The sequence below is a fragment of the Sorex fumeus genome, unplaced genomic scaffold, assembly GCF_029834395.1.
Source record: "Sorex fumeus unplaced genomic scaffold, SorFum_2.1 ptg000007l, whole genome shotgun sequence".
Lineage (NCBI taxonomy): Eukaryota > Metazoa > Chordata > Mammalia > Eulipotyphla > Soricidae > Sorex > Sorex fumeus.
In genome coordinates this window covers 38014304-38039217 of record NW_026606064.1, presented here as the reverse complement: position 1 = coordinate 38039217, position 24914 = coordinate 38014304, and positions in this window count along the sequence as shown.

Genomic DNA, 24914 nt, shown 5'->3' with positions numbered 1-24914 from the left:
ATTTGAAAATACATCAATGTGTTGGAGGCATGGCACAAGCTCGTACATGTAAGGCACTGGGTTTGATCCACTGTGCAACAAAAAGGAAAAAAAAGATGATTAAATATGGTCCCTGACAAACGATTCTGACAAAGATTCCTATAAACTTTCAGCTAAAAGAAAAATAGCCAAATCTCAAAGAACCACAATGCTGTTTATCCTTGCCAATGCTTTGCAAAATTCTAGATTCTTCTCTCAAAAGCTGGACAATGATCAGTGCATGTGGGGCTTCCCAACATACTGGTCTGGTTTAAGGGCATTAATTTTTGTATACTATATTATATAGACTTAGTACTACCGAATCCTAAGATATTAGAGTAATAACTGTGAGTAAAACATCCTTTGACACAATGATTCAAACCCCAAAAGCTCAATTTGACCTACACAGCACTCTCTCGTGTCCTTTATTGAACCCAGGGATGTTCTGATTTTTTTTAGTACAATGTATTTTGTTCTTGCAGGTGCTCAGCCAACAAAAGACTGAGAAATTTGTTAAGTGTAATTGGATATGACTGGGAGTGGAGACTATACTAGAGATCTCGCCTCTGTCATCATGATGCACACGCATGATGCAGCAGTTGTGTGTGTGAACCTAGAGTCTATACTTTGATCCTATAATAATATATGTTTCTTTCTCGCATTAAATACTTTGACAAGGGGCCCCTGTTAAACAAACACAGTAGGGCATTTGTTTGCCTTACAGCCGACCTGGGTTCGATTCCCAACATCTCGTATGGTCCCTTGAGCACTGCCAGGAGTAATTCCTGAGCACAGAGCCAGGAGTAACCCTTGAGAATCACCAGGTGTGACCCTGTCACTGTCACTGTCACTGTCCTCCTATTGTTCATCAATTTGCTTGAGCGGGCCCAGTAAAATCTCCATTGTGACAATTGTTACTGTGTTTGGCATATCGAATACACCACACGGGGAGCTTGCCAGGCTTTACTGTGCGGGTGAGATACTCTTGTTAGCTTGCCAGGCTCTCCGAGAGGGGCGGAGGAATTGAACTCTGGTGGGCCATGTTGGCCACTTGTAAGGCAAATGCCCTACCCGCTGTGCTATCGCTCCAGCCCAGGTGTGACCCAAGAAAGCAAAATAATAATAATAATAATAAATGCTTTAACAGTTTTAATAGGTGCAACAAGTTATGGTACCATCTCTGGCAAGTTTATTTCTCTCCACATTCTTCTCATAAATGCAACATCCTTCTACCTCCTCCCATCCCTCCTTGCATTTCCTTGCAAGGGATAAGCTCAGGTAGACACTGAAGTCGCCATCACTTGGGAAGAGAAGAATGTCCTAAGATCACTGACCAGATGGTCATCAGATTTTTAGCACTCAAGAACAACACTGGGTCATTATTGTTCTGTGGATTCATTCCTTCCCTTGAAATGCTTCAGAGAAACAGCTAATGTTTATTAAGGACTTATATGCCAAGGACTTTACTTTGACTTTTCTCATTTAATTCTTGCAAGTCTTTGGGATTTGTACTACCAGGATCCCTGTTTTATAGCCAAGGAATAGGAGGTTCAAAGAAGATAAGTAACCCACTGGTAATTACCGAGCCATCAAACAATAGAATCATGATTTGAACCTCAAATTCTAGTGCTCTTGCTTATAAAATAGGGGCATAGCTGCCACATGATATCTCTTACCACACAAGAAGAGTAGCTCACCACATTTGATGGGGTTTAAAGCAGAAGGCAGCCGATCTTAGAAGAAAAAAATATATATATATACACACACACATATATGGCAGGCAACCAAAAGTATCCTGCCCGCACGGCAGAGTCTGGCGAAGTTCCCGTGTCGTACTCAATATGCCAAATACCAGTAACAGTGATGGGTCTCATTCTCTTAATCCTGAAAGAGCATTGAAATGGCTCTTTTAAAATCTCAGGGCTAGGAAGAAGGAGACGTTACCGGTTCCTGCTTGAGGAAATCGACGAACAACAGGATGATCGTGATATACATATATATGTGTGTGTATACATATATATGCACATAAGATTCAACCTTTAATAAGTTAGTAATCTCCTATAGAAGTTTAATGACCCCTGGGTGAAATACAACAATCTTCACACACTTTCCTCTAACAAAACTGTTTAAGATTATTTTCAGCAGTTTATTCTTAACAAACAATACAAAATAAATTATTTCTGTTTTGCTTTGGACCAGTGGTTGGAGTTTGGGATGGAAACATCCAAAAGGTGGGAAGGTGTAATGGTGGTAGGATTGGTGTTTGAATATTATGAACTACTTTATAAAAATTAAATAAAATTTAATTTAATTTAAAATAGGGGCATATTAAAATTTGACTTTTCTTTTTCACTTCAGTAAAGTTAAAAAGTGAGCAGGCTAGAGTTCAAGTCCAGATCCTATCCAACTCCAAACCTTTGCTCTTCACACTAAGGAACAAGGAAGAAGCATGGAACAGAATGTGTGAGAGGAGCACACATTCAGATGATCACAGAAGGAATTTGCCTGAAAATAGAAATTGGATGGAAGGTGTGTGGAGAGTTCACTAGAATTGTTTTAACTAACAGGATGGTGGGATTTACTGATCAGAGAACAAGATCATTGAAGAATATAAGGTACTCTTTTTTTAAAAAAATTTTTATTAGTGAAACACCATGAGGTACAGTTGTAGACTTACAAATTTTTGTGCTTGGGTTTCAGTTATACAATGATTGAGTACCCATCCCTCCTCCTGTGCCCATTTCCCACCTCCAATGCTTCTAGTATCCTTCCCACCCCACCCCCCCACCTCACCCCTGTGGCAGGGCATTCCCTTTTGTTCTCTCTCTCTTCTTTTGAGTGCTGTGGTTTGCAAAAGAGGCATTGAGTGGCAATCATGTTCGGTAAAAAGGCACATGAGAAAATGCTCTACAACACTAACCATCAGGGAGATGCAGATCAAAACAACAATGAAATATCATCTCACACCACAGAGACTGGCCCACATCCAAAAGAACAAAAGCAATGGGTGTTGGCATGGATGTGGTGAGAAAGGGACTCTCCTTCACTGCTGGTGGGAATGTCGACTGGTTCAGCCCTTTTGGAAAACAGTATGGACGATTCTCAAAAAATTAGAAATTGAGCTCCCATTTGACCCAGCAATACCACTCCTGGGAATATATCCTGGAGAGGCAAAAAAGGACAGTCGAAATGACATCTGCACTTCTATAAGGTACTCTTGACCCATGAGAGCTGCATGTTGTGAGGCCTAGGTGGTGATACTAGCCAATTAGCAGCTGATAAAAGGATTACTCTGTAATACGACCAATCAAAGAGTCAAAACTGGAGCAAGGCCTCAGAACGAGAAGCTTGCGCCTTGGAGAGGTCATTTGACTTCCTAATGGCCCGTGGCCACTCTGGGCTCAAACTGGCGCCAGCGTTCCAGGAAATAGGTCTGCGGCCATTCCCTCACCAGCAGTCACTGCCATCATGCCTTTGTTCAGAGATTAGCCATGAGGTCAACCGTTTTAGTGACTCACCTCGTGCAAATGAGGAGGCCGTGTCAGGCCTTACTGTTTCACTGTGAGCATTTAAATCAATTTTCCCCCTTGGTTAGATTCCTCGTTTGTTTGAGACAGAGGCTTAGGCTGTGGCTGGAATATCAGTGCCAAAGATGCTGCCAGGTAAAAGAATGCCCACTTTTCCCCTACCCAAATGTCTGGTCTGGATTTCGTGATCAATGAATCTGGCTCACTGAAACTATCACTAGAATTCACTGCCCACTTCACCCCCACTGCCCAGGGAAGCCATCTCCCAGGCTGAAAGTACATGTGGTGGCAGAGTAGCACATCCTTAAACACCAATCCCACCAATTGCCCCAGAGATGAAGAGGTCACTGTGGGTCTCATGGTGTTGATGTAGGCAGGTAAGTTAGGGAAGGACCTGCGCTCTGTCCCCCACATCATGGCAATGAAATTTCTGGGAAGAAATAAAGCCACCAGTCATAAGTCTGACCCACCTTGTGGACACAGAAAGCAGGACCTGAGAAGACCTTCAGCAGCTGACCCTGAGGAGACTGGACCCCCTTCCCTACAGAAAGAGCCTCAAGGAAATTACTCAGAACCCTCAATTCCTTCCTTTAATTTGATTATCCAGCAGGAAACAAAGATCAAGAAAAGTTGTTTCAAAGAAGACCACCCCCAACTCTACCCACTTAGCAACAACCCTAGCAACAGACTCTTATCTAGCTAGAAAACCCCATGTGGGGGCGGCTTGGAGAAACCCTACAAAAGCCACTTTGAACAAAGGGAGGGCATGCATATGCTTCCTGAGCCCATGTGCTGCTTGTTCCCACGTGGCTGAGCACATGTGGTGCCCAAGTACAGGTGTTACGTGCATCTCCCATCTTGAGATGTATACTTTTCCTGTCTAATGCTGGTGTGTGTGTAGGGGCTCTTCCCGACCTTGGAGGAGCCCACATTCTCCCTTAAGCATCTCTCTCTCTCTCTCTCTCTCTCTCTCGCTCGCTTTCCCTCCCTCCTCACCTTCAAAAACCTACAAATAAACTCTGTTCTACTTCCCTGCTCATCTACTCCTGAAATTCTTTTCTGTGAGGCAAGAAAAGAACCCTAAAACTCTGACTTTCAGGGTGGCAGAGGTGCATTGGAGAAAGTGATCATCTCTCTCTCCTACCCACCTCATATAAGCTTTCCAGGGGGCCCATCGACATCAGTGTGATGCTTCTTCTTGAATAGGAACTTCAAGAACTGCAAGAACTCTGGAGATATTATAGGGGCCAAATCTCCAGGAATGAAAAAGAGGTCCTGGCTGCTGAATCCAGAATTGACTTTCGGTCTGAAGTTCTTTCCTGCTCTACCACCAACCATGTGTCTGTTACATGCACCACCACCCTTGCTCCCAATGCACACAGTCTTCCAGGCCCTGGACACTGCATTGGTTTAGGTCATCCTGGAAGCTGAGCTTGAAGCAAGGATCCGTGGATAGCAGTTTATTCAGAAACAAACCCAAAAGGCAAAAGAGAATAGGAAAGGGTGATTGAGGAAATAGAAAAATCTGAAGGTGTATGTCCTCGTACCTGTGTGCAGAGGGAGTTCCATCTGCTAGAACTCCTAGCAAGTTATTGAATATCTCTGGAAAGTATTCACCAGTTAATAGCTGGAATCTATCTCTACCATCTCATTCCCTCCCGACTGAAAATTGTTCCCCAGGAGGTGAGCTCTATTGTGTTTCCAGGTACAACCGGTAGGCTGTGAGCAAGATCCTATAGAAGAATCAGAATTCTAAATCAGTGCTTGGGAACACTCAGGCTGCTGTTTAGGGTTCTGATGTCGGTGGGCCCCACTGGTGGCTTATGTGAGGCAGGGAGGAGAGAGAAGGTCACTTTCTCCTAATCCACTCTGCCACCTTGAGATCCAGCTGGGAAGACTAGGATTGATAAAGTTTGTGATGAGCCCCTCCTCAGCATGGGCCAACGCCCTGCCAGCCCCACCAGGTGACTGTCAAGCTATACCTGACATCGTTTGATCTTCTCAGCACGGGAGTTGATCCCCACCACCTGGTTTCTCAGGGAGTCACCAACTCAGGCTGGGATGAGGAATTGCTCTTTGCAGGAAAGGAAAGTCAGTCCTAGGCCTTACCCAGAGTTACCGAGTTCTTGTCTCACCTCACAGAAAGGAATTTCAGGAGTAGACAAGCAGTGAAGTAGAACAGATTTTATTTGGAGGGTTTTGAAAGTGTGGAGGGGAGGGACTCCTGCCCCCACACCAGGCTGTCTTCACTGGGGTCCCACGGAGGGATACAGGTTGAGTTTCCCTCCCCACCATAAGCAGAACTCCTGTAGCCGAAAACCTCCAGAACCCAGCCATAGCCATGCTCAAGGCCACTCTCCACATGCTCAGATGAGCCTCACCCATGAAGGAACTGACAGAGGAACCTAGGTGTGCGTGACCCGTGGTTGAGATCTCCAATCCTGCTCATATAGGGGCTGGGCCTCCTTCACCCAGACCCCCAGTTTTCCATTAGCTTAGCAGTCACACCCACAAACTGCCCCCGGCGCCATGTAATCTCATCAACGGCCAAGATCCATCCAGAGACTATAAAGCAAAGCTCCTGAAGAGAGCAATACAGTATTTCCTGGAGCCTCCATCCCTCTCAGAGAGCCTGGCAAACTACCAAGGGTATCCCACTAGCACGGCAGAGCCTGGCAAGCTACCCGTGGCATATTCCATATGCCAAAAACAGTAACAATAACAAGCCTATTCCCCTGACACTGAAAGAGCCTCCAATACAGCAAAGTTGGAAAGGATGAGAAAGGAGAGGCTGCTAAAATCTCAGGGCTAGGATGAATGGAGACGTTACTGGCTCCCGCTCCAGCAAGTTGATGAACAATGGGATGACAGTGCTACAGTGCTACAGTGCTACAGTGGAGGGGAGGGAAAGAGAGAGAAAGAGTGATGCACTCAAGGGAGAATGCGGGCTTCTCCAAGGGTGGAGAGAGGCTTGAATAGGCTTTGAACTGGATTTTATATGGGTATCTTCTCAGGTTGTCTTGGCCTGTAATGTTCTGGAGTCATCTTTGGGCTGAACTGCCAAGGTTAATCGGAATAAAGGAGGGGTATGAGGGTTTTCGAGGATTTTCCTTCAGGTCCCCATTTTCATGAGGAAGGATCCAATCTTCTCAGGGCCCATTGATGAAGGTCTTACCAGGTCTTGTTTTCTGTATCCACAAAGAGGGTCAACCTTAGAACTTTTACTTCCCAGAAATTTCACTGTAAATTCTGGTGGCTTTATTTCCTAGACATTTTGTTACCATGGGGCCTTTCCCTGTCTGCCTGCCTATATCAGTTTGACACTGAGAATGAGCTCACAGAGAATCCCCCAACCAGAACCTGCTTTTGACGGAAAAGGTGGGCCAGGGGCTTGTGGTACCATTGACAGACTACATACTCTGGCTATAGCCTTCCTGAATAATTTTGATGAGCACTGATAGAGAGAAATGGAAAAATAAATGGAGCATGAAATGTGATCCAATCCATTTCATCTACACTGAAATATAGCAATACTTCTATCTAAAAGGTATTGGGGAAATAGTGTACTGATTATTTTGCAAAGGAAGAAACTCCAGCACTGCTAGGACCATCCTGATGGCACTCATGGGGATCTAATGATATTCAGGGCATCTCATTCATGATGTGGACCTTAACCCCTAAATTTCCTGACTTTGGAATGTGATTCTTTTGGATTCAACTCCCAGTGCAGTCAGTTCATACAAGAAGTGTGAGTCAGTCAACCTCAACAAAAAGCTGTAGCTTCAGTGTTCTCTAGTGCATAATAAGGAAATAGAACAATGGTGTTCAAAACCCTTTCTCCAACTATGGAAACTTCCAGAAGGACTAACACATTGTGTACTCCAGCAGAAACCCATGCCGGGAGCACCTTGAGTTCCAGGCTGTCTCTGAGTAACAGCAGTCAACTCATTTTCTCTAGGCTTGAACTATGTAATGTTCTGACACTTCCAAAACCCAAGACCAGAGAGCCATCTGGTCTCTGAGATCCTCACCCTCAGACATATAATGGAACTATTTTTTTTTTGTTTTTTGCTTTTTGGGCCACACCCGGTGATGCACAGGGGTTACTCCTGGTTCAGCACTCAGGAATTACCCCAGCGGTGCTCAGGGGACCATATGGGACGCTGGGAATCAAACCAGGATCAGCTGTGTGCAAGGCAAATGCCCTACCCACTGTGCTATTGCTCCAGCCCCTAACAGAACTATTTTTTGTCCTAGAAATTTAAAGGGGATCCAAAAGAAGCAGGTATGGGTAAGAAGGTAAAGTAAAGGTAAAGGTAAAGGCCCTCCCGTTGATCGTCGATTTGCTCGAGCGGGCCCAGTAACGTCTCCATTGGAGACTTTGTTGTTACTGTGTCTGGCATACTGAATACTCTCGGTAGCTTGCTGGGCTCTCCGAGAGGGGTGGAGGAATTGAACTCGGGTCGGCCATGTTGGCTGCGTGCAAGGCAGACGCCCTACCCGCTGTGCTGATCTGGCTGCGACATCTGTCACCCCATTGATCGCCAGGGTTGATTCGGCTGATCTGGCTGGCTAGGCGGGTGTCCCCTTCCTCCCTCACCGCTCCACGTGCGTCCCTCCCAAAGCTGCGCGCTCGGTCGAAGAGGACGGCCTTCCCCGATAGAGACGGACTGGTCTTCGGTCGAGGGTATCCGAGTAGCTGCGCTCCCCTGCTAGAACCTCCAAACAAGAAGGTAAAGTACAAATTAAAAAAAAAAATCAAACAATGTAGGGGAATTAGATTTTGGAAAACTGTCTTGACCTTTTCCTCAACATGTGTAGAGGAAAATATAAGCTTTTCTCCATGAATCTTTCTGCTCCAGGGTCTGTTCTGATATAGCTATAGGTGAAGCAACAGCCTTTGGGTAAATGTTCTAATAATCAAATTTAAATTCTAGAGGTGAGTACCCTGTGGGTAAAACTCAAGCATCTATGTACCTCAGTTGAGCTTAAAAGTTTTGCTATGTCTAGGAGACATCTAAAAAATCTTATTTATTGGTTTATTCCAGTTATTTCTATATTTTTATACTGATTACTCAAACTGCCAACTCTAAACGACCTAAAATTTGACTTTAATCTAGGTTAAAAAGATCATGTACCTTTGTTCAAAAATGTTCTTTCCTTGAAAGAAACTCTCATTCATTGTTTGTGGGCATGCTGACTGGTCCAGCCTTTTTGGAAAACAATATGGACTTTCCTCCAAAAACTAGAAAGTGAGTTTCCATATGACTCAGCAATAACACTCCTGGGAATATATCTTGGAGATGCAAAAACACACAGTAGCAATGACTTCTGCACTTGTATGTTTATTGTAGCACTGTTCATGATAGCCAGAATCCGGAAAAAAAAACTGAGCTTCCGAGAACAGATGACTAGTTAAAGAAACCCTGGTACATCTATACAATAGAATACTAGGCAGCTGTTAGAAGAGATAAAATCATGAAATTTGCATATAAGTGGATGGACATGGAGAGTAATGTGCTAAGTGAAATTAGTCAGAAAGGGACAGACATAGACATACTTTATGTTCCACTGCACTTATTTGTGGAACATAAAGTAGCATAATCTTAGAGCTAAGGGCCAGGAGGGTCATGCCATGGTTTGGAAATCGGCTACACATGCTGGGGGAAAAGACAGTTGGGATGGAGAAGGAACCACTAAGTAAATGATGAAGAGACTGCCTGAGTGGGAGATATGTGTTGAAAGTAGACCAAGGACCAAACATGATGGCCTCTTAGCATCTGTATTGCAAAGCATAACGCCCAAAATTAGAGAAAAAGAAGGATGGCACCAGTCACAGAGACAGGGAGTGGGAAGGGGTGGGGGTGGCGGGAAGGACACTAGTAACAATGGTTGAAAATGTGCACTGGTGAAGGGATGGGTGCTCGAGCATTGTATGACTGAAGCATAATCATGCAAGTTTGTAACTGTATCTCACAGTGATTCAATAAAACTTATTTTTTTAAATGTTCTTCCCATAACTTCTCCTAACCTGAGGGTCTGCGGATGGGTAGGACTGGAGTCAGCAAAAAACTGTGACAGGAAACAACTCTATTTGGGTGGGGTTCCTGGGGGTATGCTAGCCATCACCAGGTTGTGTGGTCATGGGTGGACATTGCATTTCTCTTTGCCCAGTTTCCTTCTCTTAAAGTTAGGAAGTGATCCTCGGGTGCTTAGGCAGAAGTCCCTGGGGAGGCAGGATTTTCTGAGCCCCACCATGGCGTCCGTGGCTTGGCTAGGGGCTCCCGCAGGGCAGGATCACGTTGCCCCAGATTCCAGGACTGGCTGCTGCACAGACCCAGGATCGGGTGACAGATCCATCCAGCCTGGACAGGCTCAGCCTCTCAGCTACAGTCGCAGCCATGGGGGCTGGAAAACCAGAGCTAATGCAAGCCAGCTGGAGGCCAGGACAAGATTGATGAAGGACAGGCAGAGAATTTGGCCAGAGTGAGGGAGTAGGGAGGGAGGGGGATATTGGAGTATAATTAGTCCTGCCTACTTCCCAAAGTCCCCCCAAGCCCACATAAACCTCATTAATTGGGAACCCCCAGTGGGGAATTCCTGCTCATGACCCAGAGAAGGGAGGTCTTGTTAGGAGTTAATTAGTAGTGAAAGTACCAATGGGGAAACATGTTTAAACTATTAAATGACTGAGCACCTGTTTACCTATAAACAAATGATATGTCAATTATTTGACCATCAAAGCAGAGACCCTAAGATAGTGGTTACTAACCTTGGGTTGATCTCTGAGGTCACCCAGAAGCCTTGTTAAACATCAGACTCCAATGCAGTGATCCTAACGGGTCAGTCAGAGAAAGAAACAGCGCCCTAAGGTAGCCTCTAGGTCTCTGGCTACCTGTTCCTGCAAGCAAGAAGTAACAGCACAACTACTACTGCTCTCGCTCTATATTTACTTGACCTTTGCTGTATACCAAGACAGAATTTGGCTTTTAGAAGACATTGTCTCTTTTTTAATCCTTTTAACAGTCATTGATGGGAGGCATTGTTATCAGTTGTCTACAGAAATGAGGTTAGTGAATTTGAGAGGAAGAAACAGTTATAAATAGAAGAGAGCATAGTTGATCCCAGACATTGACTCCAGAACTTGAATTTTTACTCTACCATTCTTAGTGATCCCCCAAACCTTATTTTCCTGTTCTTTGTTTAGCTAAGAACCTCTACTAGGTTTTCAGGTTACTCCTAGTGTGATTCAAACTACTGCTCATTATACAGGTGGAAAAATCAAGACTGCTTCAAATAATCCAGATTTACAGTCCCGTATTATTTGCCATTAGACAAGGCTCTTGCCTGGAATTGTGACCTATAACAGTGGGATTCAACTTTTCACACTTGTGGGCTGGCAACAGTTTGGATGAGCAATTTGGAAAAAACCACTGGACTAAGGGGAAAGAAGAGTTGATGGTCTCCAGAGCTATATGTCAACATATTTTACCATCAGTATGCCCCGGCACTAAAGCTTAAGACTAAGTTACCAGCACTGGATTCTAATCGCAGCCAGATAATGACCTGAGACAAGGCACTGAACTTCTGTGAGTCTCAGTTTCCCCGTGTAAGTGGAAGTGCTGCTCCCTGGTTTGCCACTGCCTTATGAGTGGAGGGTAGGAAAGAAAATGCAACGCTACCATGATTTCAGGCATTGCTCCAACAGATGTAGAGTAGCTTTGACTTTAGGGAACCTCTCACACAATTATGTAGCAACTTAGGGCTTCATGAGATAGTCTCAGGGTTGGTCTTATCCTTTCTGGGTTGTAGGAAACTAAGAAAACACTTATTAATTTTCTACAGAAAGCAGACAAGAGGGTTGACCAGATAGTCAGCCCCTAGACCCTCATTCTAACTCCTGAACTTGACCTGACCGGTCAGGCAAGTCTTGCGGCCCTATTCCTCAGACACAGGGAAGTTTCCTCCAGAGTCAGCCTCACCCTTGGGGCCCCATCCGGATGCCTGCCTAGTTCCTTTCCGGCCCTGGTGGAGGCATGAGTCTCCCCCGCCTCCTGCTCACTCCTCACTCCTCGGCCGCCAGCCCAGCAGCTGTTGCCTTAGATCAGTGTGGACCATCTAATCCCCTCTCTAGAGCCCTGGCCCCCTCCTCAGGCAGTAAATTAAGGAGGATGTAAGAACAGAGGGCACCAGCGTCAGCACAGCGGCATCCAAAACATCCTCCCCCACCCTGGGCCTGAGTCATAGGGCCCTGAATTGGCCCTTCTCTGCCTGGGGTGAGGGAGGAGGAGGGAGGGAGAACCAGGCCTAAAGGAAGAGGAAAGAAAGTACTCAGAGAAGGGAGTTATAGAGAGGAACCATTTGGGGTTTCTAGGGTTCTAACTCATATGCCCTCCCTGTCCTTTTGGGTGAGACCCCAAATCGATATGCTAAAGTTATGTAGGGAGTGAATTCATACATCAGATTCTTTGTCATGCTCTAACGCCCTAAACCCATCTCTTTCACATAGCATACTCACTCCTAGTCCAAAAATAGGTAAAGGATAGTTGAGTGACAAGAAAGAGGAAGAAGCAACCCAGTCTGGGGTCCCCGCCCCAAATCTCTATGTTGCAATGGGAAAAGCATCCTTGCCTCCTGCCCTTAAGACCGCAGTCTGCAGGATAAACCTTAAAAGTCTTGTGCTTTTTGACATAAAAACATATTCAAGACATCATGTGCATTGACACATGGAATGTTCACACAAAGAACTTCCTGCTCGGACTCCAATGCACCAATGCATGAAAAAAGGAGGAAAGGGGATAAAGATGGAGATAAAACTGATCTGATACCTACCAATATGAACTAGAAAAAAAGAGCAGTATAGGGTGATGCACAGCTCATTGGGGGCATCAACTGTGAGGGGAGGGGGCTGAGGAATAATGTGGGGGTTCCAATACAGAGAAAGATGATAGACCCCATGAACTTGCTAGGTTCAGTTAGCAAAGCCAACACCACCTGTTGGACTGCATGAAGAAGGAGAGATGATACTCATCCCTCAGAAAAAATGGTGGAAATGTTTCAGGTGGATTAAGAAAATGGTTGTGTTCATGTTGCAATGTGATGTAACTGGAGGGTATCATGGTAAGAGAAGTAAGTCAGAGGGAGAAGGACACATACAGGGTGGTCTCACTCATCTGTGCTATAGGGAGACACCCAAAAAAAGGTTATAAGAGGGAAGAGACATTATCAAATGATGACAAATTCTTGACCTTGGATTGCTAACCTAAGATTACCAAGCAGAAGGAAAAGAGTAGTGGGGGAGGTGGGTATGAAGAAGCAGACTAGAAGTAATATAAGGACATTGGTAGGTGGTCTTGCACACTTTAGTAATGGGGAAAGGGGCAGTCACAGTCCATCAGAACCATAATCAGTAATGATATTATAAGCTTGCCACCTAAACTATAATAGTTTTAAAAATAAAAGGAAATGAGACTCTTCAAAGGGAGGAACGATTCCATACTGACCAAAAAAAATTAAAACTTGTATTCTGATCTTGCTTTAAATATTATTTGTAGGCTGAAGCCTCTCAAATTCCTATCTTTAACCCAGATCTCTCAAGTAAAGCCCAACTCATGTCTGTTGGTACCTGGATGTAATCATGCAGATGTTCAACTCCCCCCTCAAACTTGACTAAATGTACCTAGCATTGAACTCCCAAAGACTAACTGTATCTACTTCCCTTCCTACCTCAGTTTATAGCAGCTGAAATACTCTTATTGCTTAAGCAAACCCCCCCACACTACCTTTGAATCTTTGTTTCCCCTCTCCATGTTCCCTCATTCAATCTCATGAGCTCCTATAGACTCTACTTTCATAAACTATATCAAAAGACTGATGACATCTTTTTCCCACCTTTGATTCTCACTGTAAACCACCACGCTATAATCAACTTTCATTTCGGTGTAGCCTTTGTACAAATCCGCTTGCTTCTACCATGCTTCCTGCCTCACTCCCACCCCACCTATTCTCAGCACTGAAAGTAGAGAATACTCCCAGAAATGTAAGTTTTAAGTCTCATAAAGTCTTCTGCTCAAAACTCTTCAAGACTCCTCATTTCAAACTGGAAATCAAAGTGCTGGCCATGCCCATGATGCTTCCCATGATCTTGTTCTATCAAAGTAAGATTCTCATCTCCTATATCTCTGCCTCTTGGTCTGGCAGGTACATCAGCCTGCCTGCTGTTTCTCAAACCTAGAAGATTTTATTTTTTTCTATTATTGTTCCCTCTGCTTGGATTATTCTTCTGCATGCCTTTCTTACTTTTCAAAACCTTCAAGTTTTTGCTCAAATCTCAATCTTTCCCAGGGCCAGGAAGATTGCTCCATGGTTGGAAACTTGTCTTATAAGCTGGAGGAGAAGGCAGCTGGAATAGAGAAGGGATCACCAAGTCAATGATGATTGGAGGGATCACTCGGGATAGGAGATGTGTGTTAAAAGTAGATAAAGAACCAAACATGATGGCTTTTCATTATCTGTATTGCAAACCATAATGTCCATAAGTAGAGTGAGAGTAAGAGGGAAACTGTTTGCCATAGAGGGAGGGGGGGTGGACAGGTGAGGTAGGGATACTGGGGACATTGGTGGTGGAAAATGTGCACTGGTGGAGGGATGGGTGTTCAATCATACGACTGAAACTCAGATGTGAAAGTTTTGTAAGTGTGTCTCACAGTCACTCAATAAAAAAGAATAAAATAAATCTCAACCTTTCATCAATGTCTTCCCTGATCAGCCTTTAACTGCTATCTCTTTCCTACAGCATCCTGGTCTCCATTACTCGGAGCTACTTCTCATCTACATTTTTGTGGGTGCTGGGAGTTTGGAGAGTCCTAGCGCTATTCCCTGCTCTGTGCTCAGGTTGCTTCTCCCTTAGGTGCTCAGGGAATCAAACCTGAAACTCATGCATGTACAGTGTGTGAGTCAGTCCTCAGCGCTCTCTCTCTCTTGCCTCTCTTTACTTTTCTATGTCACTGAGACACCTACAGTAATTTACTTACTACCTTTATGCTTGTTGACCTTCTCCCCTGATTAAAGGAAAGACCACCAAGTTTTGTGTTTTGTTCACTGCTGTATCTCAAGTGCCTAGGGCAGAACTTGACCCATTCGTGAATGAATCAAGGAAGTCAAGGGAACAGGCAGGCCCGCTCTAAGGTTATAGGGAGACTTAGATTATAGAAATGGAGCTGGCAAATAGAAACCTGGGCTGGCCCAGAGATTCATCTGAGCAGCTATGGTTGTCTCCATCCATCTGACTATCTTGCTATAGTGGCCAAACATGTTGCAGAATCTGAGGTGCCTTTACTGTGGCTGTACATATGACTCATCCGATATAAAGGGGGGGATGAAGCAACTAACTCCAATATTCCCCCTATTCACTCCATGCCTGCTGCCTTCTTTGTGTTTTTATAACTCGGTCACTGTTCTGATTCTTGATTTTGTGATCCCTTAACTTTGGATGTATGCCAAGGGCAGTACTCAGTGGTAGAGTGGCATACCAGTTAGAATGCAAGCTTCACATGTATTGGACTCGGGTTTGCTCTCTGGAAACCACCTTTACTCTAAACGCCCAGTACCCCAGATGTTCATGCTCCCACCCATGGAAGTTTAGACCTACCTGGAGCTGCAGTTCTCTCTCCCTAGAATGAGGGGAGGAGCCCATGTCATAATCAAAACAAATGAAAATACTGCTTATTGGTTTCTTTGCCTCACAATCTAAATATTTTACTTTGTTCTCCATTTTGGTGCCATTTCCTTATTTTCCATCGGGTGTAAGAAGCATCGGTAAGAAGCTTCTTCTACTGCTATGTATACTCTGACTTAAAACAATACCCCCTCCACACCAGTGTCTGAGGGAAATGTAAATGAAAATCACAAAGAGATAGCCCTTTATTCCCACTAAGATGGTTTTAATGTTTAAAAAGAGACTTAATATTATTGGTATGGATGTGAAATTGGGACCCCTACACACATACATCATTACTGAAGAGAATGAAAACTGATGCGAGAATTTGGGGAAATAGTCTGGCACTGCATAAAAAAAACTTATACTTATCACATGACTCTACAATTACGCTTGTCTTGATACTCAAGAGAAATAAAAACCCTTCACACAAAACCTATCTACTAACATTTTTTTTGCATAGTTGTAAAAATAAAAACAACCCAAGTGGCCATCAGTCAATGAAATAATGTATGTCCATACAAGGGAACATTATTCAGACATAAAATGAACTAGGAGTAGATGCTACAACTTTATGCTAAGCACAAGGCTAATGGGAAAGTCCACACATTGAATGATTGCATTTATATGAAATGTCCAGAAAGAAGCAGGAAAGGGAGAATGACTACTTCTGGGTGTTGTTAGGAGCTGAAGGTGGGGACAGTAATGAAAACAAATGTTCTGGAATTAAATGGCGATGGTGATTGTACAACTTAAAGAAAACAGTTAGAAACCATTGCAGTTTCCCAATCCATCCAATGTGTTGACAAAACCCAGTGCTTATGCTTCCCGGGGCAGGGGGTGAGGGGGAGGTTGGGGATCCCTGATCCTTGCTGGATGGCTCTCGACACCTACAAGCTCCTACATTCCCTCTCACATGTCCCTTTCTGCCTTCAAAGTAGCAAATCAAATCACCACATTGAATCCTTCTTAGGCTTCAGATCTCCTGAGGTCTTCTGACACCAACAGGAGAGAGATCTTTGTTGTTAATGACTCTTGTAACTCAATTAAGCTCCTGCTTAAAGTCAGCTCTGCCACAAAGCGTAATATACACAAGGGAGTGGTGTCTCATCACATTCACAGGTCCCAGGGATTAAGGGATGGAATCTTAGGAACCATTGCTAGAAATTCTGCCACAACCACGCCTGATGATTATTTTGGTGGACTTACAGATCTGGGAGGAGAAATCATTCCTGGCCCTCAGATGCAAGAAACTAACTGCACATTAGCTCTCTGAACCCCAGGACAGTCCTAGCAGTTCTAGTTCATTTCTCCTGAATCCATCGAGGGGAGCTGAATTGTTCTACCTTACCTGCAAGTCAGAAGGCAGAAACACACACAGGAAAGATTAGGGAACAAAGAGCCATGAGAAGTGCAGATAGTGGGAACACAGGACAGATCAGAGCCCAGGGGACAGTTTCTCCAAAACTAGTCCTGACCTGTTCAGATGAAGGGAGAAGATGGGAACCCCATGAAATAGACAGGGCTGGAGACAGAGCACAGCAGGTAGGATGCCTGCCTTGCACTTAGTCAAATCGGGTTCAATCCCTGGCACTCCAGGTGGTCCTCTGAGCCCCACTAGGAGTAAGCCCTGAGCACTGTAGAGTGTGGTCTCAAAACATAGTATTAATAATAATAATAATAATAATAATAATAACAACTCTTCGAGAGTTTGTGAAGACCAGTGGGTAACTTGAGAAAGGGCAATAGGTCCCCATTTTTGGAAGGTAAATTTAAAAAAAAAATAGAGATTTGATAATAGGCTCCCATAGGCAGATATGTTAGCTAAATGTAGCTCTTTTAAATTTTTTAGATTTAAAAAGTTTGATTATCTTCTCTATTTTCAGAATACAAAACCAGTAGAGAGAATTTCTTAGAAAGTTAAGTGAGATGCCAGTACAGTTGGTTGGTTCTCTTTATGAAAAATATTGGGAAATGGGGCAACAAAAATAGGACAAGCATAGGGGGCTGGAGAGATAGCACAGCAGGTAGGGCTTTTGCTTTGCACGCAGCCAACATGGCTGACACAAGTTCGATTCCCAGCATCCCATATGGTCCCCCGAGCACCGCCAGGAGTGATTCCTGAGTGCATGAGCCAGGAGTAACCCCTGAGCATCGCCGGGTGTGACCCAAAAAGCAAAAAAAATAAAATAGGACAAGCAGAAAAATATTCTTGAGCCCATATTCTTATGTGCCTTTAATTCTCAACTATGTAAATTGTTCTCATAATCAAAATAAGACAAAAGGTCCTAGTTCTATGTCACATGGTTCCACAACCATAAAAATAATATATTCCTATAGCTTTTTACAGATAATTTCAAATAGTTATCTGTAAAAATTTGATGACACCAAAATTAAACTCTATGCCAAAAGTTGGGGTACATTTTAAATACCCTAAATTCCCTTAGAGAAATATCTGTAAATATATTTGGAGGAGTAAAATACATTAGGTGAGCCTGTGATTTTTTTTAAGGAAGAAAAATTAATGCACATTTGAGAACAAAATGAAAATAGCAAGTTTAAATGTGACTCTTTTTAAAATTAAATATAAATTAAATTTCCATGCAGAAGAAAAGCTGGGAAGGGCATCTAAAGAGAACAGCAGAAGGGCTGGAAAGATAGTACAGTGGGTCGGGTGCATGCTTTGTATGTGCAACACCTTAATGGTCCCCTGAGCCCTACCAGGAGTGATCCCTGAACACAGATCCAGGAGTAATTCCTGAGCACTGCCAGGTGTGGCCCAAAACTCAACCGCAAAAGTTACAAAGAGAACAGAAGAGAATGGGAAGATCTCTGCAGAGTCTTCTGTTCATGGCATGTTTTCCTCAAACACAGAGGCTGAGGGCACCGGAAGTGGCATGATAGCATGGGTGCAGCTCCAATAGGCAGCAGCAAGCAGCCTTGAAGGGACTCCCAAAGCTCCCTGCCCTCTAGGTGCAACTCTAAAGAAATGGGTCATCACTTCCAGTATCAGTTAGAAAAAGAAGCATTGTCTCTCTTGGCTCTGAAAGGAGCTGCTGGCCATGCTGTGGACAGGTATGGAAGGCCCACAGAGTGGATCCAGGGGGCTGGCAGTAGCCACTTGCATGCACTGGACGTGGGCTCCTCCCCTTGGCCCAGGGAGAGAGAACTGAATCCCTAACTACCACTGGGATTGCAGCAATAGAGACCTGAGCAAGAGCCTCTGCTAAACAGCCCCTGCATTCCAGCCCTCAGAAGCTGTGGGCCCAAGAGAAATGCTGGTTATTTGAAGTGTATGCATAGGAGGGGTGGTTCGTTGTGCAGAAATATATAACTAATGAATATAACCAGATATCACAGAGGTTATAACCAAGATGATAATACTTCCTTAGCATTACGGTAAAGAATATGCCTCCAAATCAGGGACAGATCCAGAGGGTAATACCTGAGGGTGGATCCCAGAAGACTTGAGAGAAAGGAAGCACACAGAGAGAGACTCAGGGCAATGCAAGCATGGAGAGAGACTCAGGGCAATGTAGAAGGCAGTGGAACAGGATTTCTTGAGCTTTACTTAGGGTAAGACGTAAAAGGAAGAGGGCTTCCTTTGGGGTGGAGTGTAGCAGGGAAGCGTGAAAGCTCCCCAATTTCATCCTGCATCTCTGGTCTCCATCTCTAGGGTGGGGTCAGTGATGTAAAGGAGCCCCCAGCTGCTGCAACCATTTCTCAAGTGACTGGAATTAGGTCTGGGAGACACAATAAAGGGGAGGGTGGGGTGCTGAGGAAAGGGTCCTAAAGCTACAGCTCTGCAAGTCTCTCTCTCTTTCTCTCTCTTTTTCTCTGTTCTCATTCTTGGTGCTCAGGGGTTACCCCAAGTCAGTGCTCTGAGCACTGTCACTGCTGGTAGTATTCAGAGGACTCTGTGATGCTGAGGATTATACCTGGGTCTCCTAAATACAAAGCCTGTGCCGCAGCCCTTTGAGCTATCTCTGTAGTCTCTACATGATTCTCTTTAAGGGCCTAAAAATGTCTCACTTTGAAGTCTCAAGAGTATGTAAAAGGAGATGTTGAAGCACTAGTGGTGGCCTTTGGGGACATCTGGACGGGTGCATGTTGTTGGAGGAGGTAGTCCTTCTCCCATTTCCATGAAGAAGGAGGTGGATCAGGCACACAGCTGAATTCCTGATCAGGCAGAAAGGTCTAGAATGAGAGAGCCTGTGTGAGCTCCAGGTCCCAGCCCAAATTTCACTGAACAATCCAGGTCTAGCCTCTGGGAGTTTTCTTGATTTTTTTAATAAAACTATCAAAAATTCATAACCAGGACCCATGTAAGGTATGGGAATGGTATAGAACTTAGGCAGTCATCAGTTCCCTCACAACATGGAGCATGGGACATGGATGATTAGGATGATTTATAACCATTTGGATAACTATGGCCAGAAATTACTGGTTAAAGGGAGATTATCAGGTAGGGAGTGCTTGGGAGTCTCTCAGCTCTCACAGGATAATAAAGTTAATAATAGGCATCAGGGACTTACATTGCACTAGGAAGCATGCTACGTAGTTACTGGGACTGTTTCAGTTGATTTTCTGGACAAGCCTATGAGAGGGAAAGTACAATAACAGACCCACAACACCTCCAACACAAGTCCCTGTGTCCACTCAGAAGGAAACGCCAATACAGAACCAGTACAGGATCTGGTTGGTTCTGTTCCTGCATGGCGGAACAGAAGGCAGGTGGGCAGCCATGCACACAACCGCTGTATAGAAGCCTGAATCTGGGGAGTATGGTACCGCCAGCAGGTCAATCTGTACCTGTGAGGTGAGTGCATCAGCAGCCTAATGGTGCCTTCAGACTTCCAGATACCCCAAAATTGCTGCTGTGCCTTTGGCCAGACCCCAAAAACTTGAGGCCAAGCTTACCAAGAAAGTAAAAAGCCAAAAGTTAGGTATGTGGGAGACACACCCAAAAAACACCTCCGGCTCAGCTATATAATTGGAGGCATGGCCTCTCTGGTTCCTGATTGGACTGCTTAATGGCCATGATCCCAGAGACTCAGAAACAAATCTTGGAACCCAGCGGCTTTTGGCAGAAATGCATCCAGATTTAATTGTTAAAATTTCAGAATTCAAAAATCATGCAGCCGCTACTGCGGCTGCACAACGTCATATGTTATTCATTACCAGCAATAGAAAACAAATTATCTACGGTTGCCTTTTTGGCAGATCTGAGTGTTGGGGTAAAATCCCAAATAATGATGGTGGTTCTGGTGTCAAAATATTGAATGTAATCAAAGTAGAGATTACGTGGAAATCATCTGCCCCACAGGTAGGGGGAAGGTGTGTAATAGGGGTGTATACTGGGGTTTTTGCTGGTGGAAAATGGGCACTGGCAAAGGGACAGGTGTTTCATGATTGTATGACCGAGACTTAAACCTGAAAGCTTTGTAAATGCTCTCACGGTGATTCAATAAATAAATTTATGAAAAAGTAAGGTGGAGTTCATGCCTAATTCAATCAGCCTAATCAATGGCTGAATAAATAGCAATACTCCTACATTAAAAAAAAAAAGAAGCCTGAATCTAAGCGTACAGGGACCCATGGTGTTGGGGGACTAGGTGTCCCTGAGCCAGCAAGCTATTGGGAGAGAAGCGGCCGTGAACCAGGCTGGACACCGCCACCCTACCATATTCTGTGCCCAGCATGCCCAGAGGAAGTTGGTCAGTGGGTCAAGCAGCCGGTCACCCGAGCAGGAGGATGACAGGTGGGCAGGGTTATTGGGGGTGCTCAGCCAGCTCCCACCTGCTGGGGCTGTCCATCAGCACCAGTGTGGGCAGTGTTTGGGGCCAGGACCCCCAGAAGGTCGTGCCAATGGGGCACCCCAAGGTGGTGAACACCCCAGACCCCCAGCCAGCTCCAGGCCCCGCCCAGACCTAAGCTCCTACATTCCACCCTGTCTTCTCTTACTCACCCCCACTCCAGAGACCAAAAGTGCCTTGGACCGCTCAGACTCTAAGATTTAAATGATGGGGTGAGCTGGGATAGCCAGGAGTGCCCTCCCACACCACACTGTCTTCAACATTCAGGTGCCTGGAAGGAAGAACAGGACCTAAGGCCTCTTGGGGGCCTCCTAAGTCCCACCTCTTCAGCCAAGCGCTGTTGACCCTTTCTCAGCTGTACCCAAAGATCCAAGGCTCTAAGGGAATCAGAGGTTAGTCTGAGGGTGGTCCCAACTCCTGCCTCACCCGAAATGGAGAGATCCTCACCCTGGGACTAGCATAAAAGGGAAGGGGGAGGTTGAAATATGCGGGATGACCCTCTCCCCTGCCTTACAAATCAAAGTAGGACAGAGCAGGGAAGTTTGGGCTGGAGATGGTGGGAAGAGGTGCTGGCAGAAGGCAGGCTCCTGCCAGGACTGGGCACTGCAGGGGGGGCTGCAGGGAGGGAGATTCTCCCAGGGGAAACTGAGGGAGGATGGAGGCCAGGCAGTGGGTGCAAAGGAATAGACAGAGGCGGGTGGTGGGGTTGAGGGGGCTGAGCGGGGCTGGGGAGCCGGATGGAGGAGGAGTCGGTGCTGCAGGGCCACGTGGTGGGACGGGTGCGGGGCGGCGCGTGTCCGGCGCCCCCAGCTGTGGCGTCGCTCAGGCCGGGCTTAGCGGCCAGGGCCCCGGATTAGGGGCCGTGGCCGCACCTGGCGGGCGGGCCGCTGGGCTAATGCCGTGTGACCGCGCGGCCCCGCCGACAACTGTGGGCTGGTTAGCCTGCGACCGGCGTGTGCGCGGGGGTGTGCGGCGGGCCGCGGGGCGGGCGCGCACGTGCGCCCGGGAGGGGGTGCGGCTGTCGCTCTGGGCTCTGCAGCCTCTGCGGCAGGGCCTGGGACTGGCAGCTGCCGCAGGTGGCTCTCAGGACTGTGGACCCCGGTGGGCGATCGTCACTTACCAGGAGTCTGTGGGGCGCAGGGGTCTCTCCAATGGGTCAGTCTTTGTTATCAGCCCCCTGTTAACTGGGTGCTGCTGCTATGCGGGCACGCTGTCTCGGGGAGCATCTCCACCTCGGGGCCCGTGCTTTTAGGGGGTGCCCATCTTTCTCGGGCTGACCGCCCACGGTCCTTCTGCCAACAGAAAGGTTGTGCTGGAAACCCCCAACCAGCTGTCTACCCCTTTAGCACTGGTGTCTGAACCCACAGTGCTCGGCCCCTCCCCGCAACTCTGGCCTGACCCCCCAAAGATTATTCCCATCTTCAGGAGTGACTCAGGGTCCCCAACCCAGGAATAGCTCAGGGTCCCTAGACTTACCTTCATGTGCCCATTTTCTGCCCAAAATAACCGGATCTGGACATTTTCTACCAAAATTTTCTACTGGAACCGCTGGGTCCGGATGAAGGGAGACCCTCAGGAAGGTCTCTTATTCCATGAGTGAGCCTCTGTGCCTTCACACCTGCTGTTCCCTGGAGTGCAGCCCCCTGCCCCACTCACATTCTCTCCTGGAGCCTTGGGTCAGCCCTGCCTCCGGCTGCTCTGCTGACACCGTCCTCTCCAAGAGAAAGGACGCAAGTCTGGCCACACCAGGGGCTCTGGAGACAAAGGCCTGAAGTGGGCAGGGTCATGCACCTTGTTCCTGCCACCAGCTCTCACAGGAAGCTGGTGGGGGCTCCATTTCTAAGAGACTAGTACACCCGGCTCACTGCTCCAGGTCCACACGCCCACTCTCCTTCCAGAGAGGTGCCGAGCTGCCCCTAGCAGCGGAGAACCCAGCAGTGAGTAGTGAGGCTGAACTGTCCTTACCCGCCCTCCTGGCCTTACCCTGGCCTTGCTGGCCCTGCCTCGGGGTGTCAGCAGCCACAGCAGGTGCCTGGACAGACCTTGGGCTGGACAGAAGGGTGGGTGCAGAGGGCCAGCCTCTGGCCAAGAACAGGATTCAGGGAGATAAATTCCCCGGCCGCCTCTTCCTCCTTCCCCTGCCCCCTCCTCAGTACAGGCACCACAGTCACCTGTGTCCAGGCAGTGACCACCTTAGACCACAGATGATGCCGGATGTGGCTGGTCTAGTTCATTCTCAATCACCCTGAACGTGGATATTCATGCCCCCATCTTTCTCCATCTTTCTGAAGAGGCAGTAATGCTTCAGAAGGCTCTTGCTCTTTTTTTTTCTTTTTGGGTCACATCCAGCGATGCACAGGGGTTACTCCTGGGTCGTGCACTCAAGAATTACTCCTGGCTGTGCTCGGGGCACCATATGGATGCTGGGAATCAAACCCGGGTCAGCAGTGTGCAAGGCAAATGCCCTACCTGCTGTGCTATTGCTCCAGCCCCAGGCTCTAGGTCTTGTCTGAGCTGGTTAAAGGCAAAGCCAGAACTCACACCCAGCTCTCCCCGGCTAGAATGATAGGACAGGGGGTAGTGCTCTTGTGTTGCGTGCAGCCTACAAAGATTTGATCCCAAGCACTCCACACAGTACTCACGCCCCACCAGGAGGGATCCCTAAGTGCAGAACCAGGGGGGTGTGCCCTGAACACTTCCTGTGTCACCTCCAAACCATAAGAACACACCCAGATTTTTCCATGCCTGTCCCCTAGTGCAGACCCCACATGCTACTCTCCTCAGCCTGAGGGGTGGCTCTCTGTTATTATTCACCTGCCTTTCCCTTGCCCCCACTATACAGGGGGAGCTGTGGGCTAGCAGAGCCCATTTTGTCCTCTCTATTGCCCAGTGGAGCGCTGGGAAACCTTGTTTGCAGGATATTGCCTGGGCTGTTCGCGTGGAAATCTCTGGGCACAGACTAGCACAGCACACTTATGCTCTGAGCCCAAGGTACTCATCTTTGTCTCTGGTTCCTCCTCCATGAAATGGGAAGAACAATCAGGGGGTGGTTTTTGGTGATTGAGTTGACTTGGGGAAAATTCTGATCACCTAGTAGAGAATATTAAGCTAGTTATTACTCTTATTATCTATTATTGTCTCTCACCAGACTAGAAATAGCCCTTACCGACTCTCTGCTATATGCCCATGGTGAGCATGGGCCCAGCCTAGAGTGTTGTCTTCTCATCTAAAAAGTGACTAAAATGATCTGACTTCAAGACATAAGGAGAAGTGTGCAAAGCATCTGGCCTGGGCAGAGGTTGGCAAGATATTGGCACCTGAAGGACTGGACTTGGGTGATAGGAAGACCAGGGTCAGTTTGGACTTTCATAGTCACCCCATCTTTGTATTCAGAGGCAGAAACTATAAACAGTACCGTCTGGGTCCATGGGATGGCACACAGTGCCGACCTCAGACTGTGACCCTATCACCATATGAAGATATCCTCTTCCAGTGGCAACCCTCTGGCCCAGGCCCTCCTCCAAGGAGCAGGCAGCTTGGGGCTTTGGGAATGGAATGAAATGGACAGGAAGACTCCCAGGATACCATCCCCAGGCAAAGTTCTACAGGAGAATTATTCTATCTTCAAGAGCATTATTAAGACCCAATTACATAAAGCAAATGGAGGCACCGTTTTGTTAAAAATTAATTTTGTAGGTTGAAATGTAGAATTGCAATTTTTTTTTTTGCTTTTTGGGTCACTCCTGGCTCTGCACTCAGGAATTACTCCTGGTGGTGCTCAGGGGACCATATGGGATGCTGGGACTCGAACCTTGGCTCAGCTGCATGCAAGGCAAA